The sequence below is a fragment of the Sinocyclocheilus grahami genome, unplaced genomic scaffold, assembly GCF_001515645.1.
Source record: "Sinocyclocheilus grahami isolate Dianchi unplaced genomic scaffold, SAMN03320097.WGS_v1.1 scaffold233.1, whole genome shotgun sequence".
NCBI classification, from domain to species: domain Eukaryota; kingdom Metazoa; phylum Chordata; class Actinopteri; order Cypriniformes; family Cyprinidae; genus Sinocyclocheilus; species Sinocyclocheilus grahami.
The window spans coordinates 1,581,644-1,588,774 of record NW_015505412.1 but is presented as its reverse complement, the minus strand read 5'-3'; positions in this window follow the sequence as shown (position 1 = coordinate 1,588,774).

The window sequence follows — 7,131 nt, the reverse complement described above, 5'->3', positions numbered from 1 at the left end:
TCTCAGTTACTGTTCAATGAAGAGGTCTCAGTCTCTAGAGCACAGAGGAAAAGGTGACACAATTTATAGTTCCTGAATCACCAAACCCTGCTGTTCCTCCACTCGTTTCCTTTCCATCCTCTCAACCTCACTTCTTACTCAGTTCAGTGTAGTATGAGGGAGGGCTTTAACATTAACTCTGTCACATCGGTGGTTTTGCTTTAAATTCTTTCTTATTCACTTCACATTCAGTTCTTGGGACCCTAAAGAATTTATAATGTAACATCAAAAATATGTGAATTTAATCACCAAATTACCATACAATCAACAGAACAAAGTCAAGCAATTCTAACCTGCCTTTGATAAGAAGTTGGTTATTTGCTGAAATCAAATGCATTCTATATGTTGAAAAATGTATATAAAATCCACATTTCTGAGAAGTGCATACCTATATGTGCAACCCTATGGGTTTTGATCAAGTCAAGAGAACATTAAAAGAATGTAAGGGCAAACTAAGGAGTTAATTTGGAATTTTCATAATACTACTACATTTTCATAAATATTCCTTTTATATTGTACATGTATACATTCTAGAAGTCTCTGACATCACAAATACTGTCTTAACAGATCATGAATGTATCCAGGACCATAGTTTCAGATATGAACTGCATCCCACTGTTCCTTCAAGATCTCCACTTGTAATACAGATTAATGAGACTAGTGCTCAACATTTATGAAACGTTGAATGACACTGACCACAGCATTTACGAAACGTTGAATGACACTGACCACACCAACCTTGTCATTTCAATTGTGCCACAGAGAGGACGGATATGTCAAGGCAGGGAGTGAAGGGGAAAAGAGAGCGTTGATTCAAAAGATGAGGATAAATCTTTGAGCAGCACTCGATTCCGTCTGGGCTGCAGAGCAGTTCTCCCCCTCTGGGAAGGGCTGCGTGTCTGCAGAGAAACCAAGCTAAGACGAGACCTGTCAGGAACAAAGAGCGAAATTCCAATGATATGTTTAGCTAAAAGGGTGAGAGAAAAGTGAATCAAAGCAGTGCAGGATCAAAGAAACGCTTCAGTAAAGTCAACTTGGCCGCCAAGAGACCAGCAGGGGATGCATATGATTTATAAGTTGTTCTTCAGAACCTTCTGATGTTGAAGAATTGATTGTTATTGTTGCTAGAGAGAAGAAGAGGGAGACGTGGGACTGAGGTGGAGGGTCACTATTTGCGCTTCAAAAGTGGAGCTCTGTGTTGTGTGACCGTCGTCAAACACTGGTCTTGAACAGAGGCACTGGAACACGTCAGGGCCAATAAGCCACTGCAACAAACGGCGGAAAAGAAAAGCTTTTGTTTGCTTTGACCTGACTTACATACAATCAAACAAACAGCTTTTGAAAGTCAACATGACTGCGAGTGATGATCAGTGGCAGTTTGTTTGAGTCAAGGGCACGGTAAAGGTCAACTAAATGGTCAATGTCAACAGTGCAGAGTAGTTGCGCTACAAGAGATGTCATGCTTTCTGATCTACCGTTGCTTTGAATACAACTAATCACAACTTGAGATTTACAATACATTCTAAGTGCATCTGCATAAGCAAACCTGCAGAGTTCCGTGGATATTCAGATTAAGGCCCTATTTTAATTATCTAAGCGCATGGTCTGAATCTCCCATTCCCTTTAAGAGCCAGTTGCGCTTGCACCATGGCAGATTTTTTACATGGCATAATTTCCGAGAGCAAAGACTGAACGCTTCTCCAGAGAGGAAACGGATCTGCTCATGTGCGAGGTTAAAGCTCGCGAGCAGACCATCTACGGGACAAGCCGGATTCCACCAAAGCTCCCTGACAATAATACACAATAATAATCTTTTACATTGTAATCCTTTCAATCTCAATATTTGGCATGTTTGTGTGCTGCTGCGAATCCCTGTGTGTGTAATAAGCGGAATGTACACGTGTTGTGGACCTGCCCATAGACGCATATTATGCGCTCTTTAAATAACAAAAAAAATTGTGCCATTGACTTTAGACCAGGTTTCAGTTGGTCAATGGTGCAGTCTATTTCAGTTGCCTCAAAATAGCAACGCACCAACAATGTGCCTGAACACACATCATTTTCAGACCAGCACGCTCATGGGCGCACAAATGCATTTGCTATTTAAAGGGGTCATATGATGCTGCTAAAAAGAACATTATTTGGTGTAATGAAATGTGTTTATGCGGTTTAAAGTAAAAAAAACACATTATTTTCCACATAGTATACATTATTGTTTCTCCTCTATGCCCGCCTTTCTGAAACGCGTCGATTTTTACAAAGCTCATCGGTCTGAAAAGCGAGGTGTGCTGTGATTGGCCAGCTATCCAATGCGTTGTGATTGGCCGAATACCTCAAGTGTGTGACGGAAATGTTACGCCCCTCACCATACTGTTGATGCCGTGTCCCGCAAAACATTAAAACCCATTACAAAGAGGAATTTGTTGCATCCAGTGGGGACATAATTACTGATTATAATGACTTATACTGTCTTTTTACGCATTGCATTGTCTGCATTTGTGATCGGAGAAATTACAAACAACAAGCGCTACTCTACACTGCCCAAAACTCGCGTTTGAATCATCAGTGGCAAATCCTTTAAATGAAAACGTACTTACGTGAGTCAGAACTGCCGGCATTGTAGTCTAACGTTACTCTACCAGGATCAGTAAACAGTCCTCCATAAAATGTGCTGCACACATCTGGATATTTGGGTTGAACTGTTCTGGAACAGTGTTGTAAATACAACTTAACCACTGATTTGTAGTCGTGTCCTCTTTTGGAAGACCAAACAAAGTAGTTTCGCTTTCACAACGAAGCACACAGCGCCTTCACAACATGGCTCCAGCATCAACAATACAGTGAGAATAAAAGTTACGCCTTCTTTCTTTGTGTGAACATTTGGGCGGCGTTATGCAAATCTTCCCACATAGTGAGGTAGATATGTGGGGGCGTGTTAGAACGAGCCGTTTTAGGTAGGTGTGGCTGACTCTGAACTTTTATAAAGAATATCTCTTTGGATTTGAGACTTTAGTCTTTGCAGCTTTACAGATCTTCTTTATGCACCAAGAGCTTGTAACACTCCAAAGAGAAAGGAAAAATTGAAATCGCATCATATGACCCCTTTAAACAATGTGGCGTGGCATGTGAAAATGATAATGGCATCTAGCTGAAACTAGCAAAATACACTTGCGTCGATGTCGTGCCTGGCGCCGACATCTTTGAATGTCTAATAAACATCTAATTTCAAAAACCTTGCAAATTTAGTTGGATCCAGTTGTGAGATCTTGTGAAGTGTGCAAATGTTTTCACTGTGTGCTGTATGTAAAATGAGTTTTCAAATTATTTCAAATTTCTTAAATATTAATTAAAATAAATAAAATTATATCGGCCATCGGCCACCCTGCTTTCCAAGATATCGGCATCGTCATCGGCTGTCAAAAAAACAATATCGGTCAACCACTACTAACCACTAGTTCCTTTGAGGCACAAGGTACTGTACGTGTCAGACGTTTCTCAGAGCATTTCTCAGAGCATTATCAGCCTGACCTTTCTGCATAGTTCTTGTAAATAATAATAATAATAAAGTGCAAGTTTCTTTTTTTCTCTAATTTTTTTTATGAAAATACTTTATTATTTGCTTTCAGTGTTTAGTTCTTTTTTATTTTTTATTTTACTTTATTTTATTATTTCACAGTTTGTGGGTTACAATATTAAAGAACAATAAATCCTAGATAAAATAAAGGACCTCACTATTATTCAAAAATGTGCCAAATATTTTTTTTTACATTTTTTTATTAATATAATCATATTTAATAAATGACTGATTCTTTAGTCTATAAGTAAAAAATAAATCCTTAATTTAAAAATAACTTAAAATTAAAGACACAACACCCTTATAAATATATGTTGTTGTTTTTTTATTATTTCACGGATCACACTATTAAAGAAGAATAAATACAAGATAAAATAGAGGACCTAACTATTATATTAAAATGTGGAAAAAAATCATTTTTAAATAATAATAATACACATATTTAATAAATGACTGTCTAGAGGTCAAAATATTCCTTAATTTACTAACAAGAAAAGTCTATCTACTAACAAGAAAAGTGTATCTTTTAAACAAACATACAATTAAGGACACAACATCCTTAGATACATGTTGCTGCTGTTTGTGTGTTTTTTCAAACAGAATGAAAGAGTATAAAGGTGCGTGGCATGACAGAGAACATGACATGCAAGACATCTGAAACGAGCAGTGTATGTATGTATGTGTGTGTTTATGAGATGCAGCCAGCAGACTGCAAGGTAAGAGTGGTCCACTGGGACAACTCAGAAATAACAACAAAGAGTCATCAGAGGTCTGGATGAAAGCCCTGTCATGAAATATTTCACTTCTCACAGTCCACACCTCAATGAGTATGTGCTCATGGATTGACTGACTGAGACTGCTGCCAGAGCACATGGGATTTTGACCACAACAAACCCTGGATCTAGCGGATACCTCAGTGCAGTCACATTTAATTTCACAGAACACAATCACTGCATTACGTATAACTGTGCTTTAGCTGTGATATTCGTCAAAGGCACAAGTTTTGTTTTTTTCACAAGTTAAGTCAAAATGGCTTTAGAATTTCTCGGAACTGTGCATTATTTCAGAATGGATTTTTCAAAATACAAACAAACGAATCAAATATAAAGAGAAAGAATTGCATGCTTTTTAATGGTAAGAATATGTTGAAAGTTCATGTTTGTTATGATTCTTCTCGACCTGTTTCTTCTAGCAGTTCATCTTCCTTCTCACAACCATTACTGTTTCATTTTCATTTCAACAGTGCCATCAAGTGGACTTCTTATGTCTACTTCGTAGTTGTAAATTCAGGACAGAAATATAAAAGCCCACGCATTATTCTGTTATTGTGTAGTAATAAAAATAAATGCAAGTATTTGGATTTTCACCAAATTCCAGTGAAAATGGATAAGAATTCTCTGATTCATACAAGGACAACACAGATAATGTTTTAATTTCATGTCACGTTGTCAATGAACACATAGTTTTCCAAAGTATCAACACGTGGAAACAATTGTACATTTCCTGTTATCTGAAGAAAGTTAATGGTTTTAAACCAGTCATTTTAATATCAAAGCACTTAACACTAGTATTATAGCCTAATTACTTGCAGGCTGGCAAGTCCAAACCCCTGTCAAGGTTGCATTTGAAGAAAATTACTTAATATTTATCTGACATGTACAGTATGCTTGGAGTCGGATGAGGCAGTTCACATTACAGAAGATTGCTTTGTATTATGGCCATTTTGGTCAATTACATTGGCCTCTGATCTCTTCCAGTTGATTGACTTGCATGGTTTTCATTATAAAGACGTACAAAGTCTGTCTGTTGATACTAGTAAACAAAATCAGAGACATAATAGAGAGACTATGTCCAGCTGTGCTTAAGATTGTAGTTCAGCTTGATTACAGAGGCTTTGAAATGCTCTAGCCGAGGAAGACAATAGTTTTGCTGTTTTTGCTCACCCATTATTGCCATATATGTATGCTTATTACAAACAAAATATTAAGTTTCAGTGAAGGTTGCTCTGTTAGTGTATATAGTATTGCCAGAAATGTAGCATAGCGATATTTTTAGGTAATAAAGTCTAATGTACAAAAATAATGTATTTTAGGCTACAGAAAATTCGCTATAATGTCAGGCTGACTGTTTATTATCTCGCTGATTACAAGGTCACACACTAAATAAACAAATAGGACATGAAATATTGATTTGTTTGAATTATTTTACAATCTTACCTGTGTAATGGCTAAGTTTCTGCTGAAGAAAGCAGTCCGCTACAACGTACGAAAACAGCCGGCCTAGCAACAAGATAAACATTCATAGCCTATTAAAGGTAATGTTCATGAGGACATCTTCTCTACAATCAATTACTGTCTGAGACTTAAGACAGCACCACTTACTGAGACAGAAGTAGGCCTAGGACTGTTTTTTTTTTTAAAAAGAACCGGAACCGTGAGCTATTTAAGTTTCGGTTCCGAAAATGGTTCTGGTGAGACGTGTGACCAAGCGCATTGAACCGGAATCGGAACCGGGAATTGTTAGGCGAAACTGGAACCGGAATCAGAACCGGAAAATGTCTTACAATACCCAACCCTAAAGTCAGAGCCAGACTGTTAGTATTTAATGACAAAAGAGCGCAAGTCCGCTTGTGCTAGGCTACTAAGTTGAAAATGGCGCGAATTTATGTCAATTTGAAAAAAAAGGTTTAGTTGTGTTTTAATGGTGACATTTTTGTCCTTAAATGTGTAACTTTTTATAGGGTGAATTCAGATAAAGTGGGCCATTTTTCATTTTGAGATCATGTACTCCAGACAAATTTATTTTCAGGTAAAGTGGGCCACCCCTTATTTATCAAAAAATTATTCTGAATCTTAATTAAAAACACTTATTAACTGACAAACAGCCTATTTAACAACATCTAACAAATCTAAAAATAAATAACCCACAGGTTATGAGTAAAATAAATCGTGTGTAAATCCTCATCTCAATTCATGTATGAAATTCAAAACAACTGAAAGAACATGTTGTGTTGACATTAAATTTGATTAATCTGAATATCAGAATATTCATAAATCAGAATATTGATCAAATGAACTCTACAATATGTTAAAAATGTGTCCATAACACAAGAAAGAACAGTCTAAAAAATTAATAAGAGGAACATTTAAAATGGTAACCATATGTAAAAATGTTTTTTCTATATTTTCTCTAAACACTTTAAATTAACTTTAATTGTGTCCATATTTTAAAGCTTTATATTCTGCTTCTACATTTTGCTACTCTCATCCTTTCTTCACTCCACAGATTGAACTTCATGTCTTGACTTCCTTTCTATTCTCTCTTTCCGTTCCTTCATCTCGGACTTGAATTTCCTCACTGCAGACTCACTTCTGTTTTTAATCTGAATATCAGAATATTCATAAATCAGAATATTGATCAAATGAACTCTTCAATATGTTAAAAATGTGTCCATAACACAAGAAAGAACAGTCTAAAAAATTAATAAGAGGAACATTTAAAATGGTAACCATATGTAA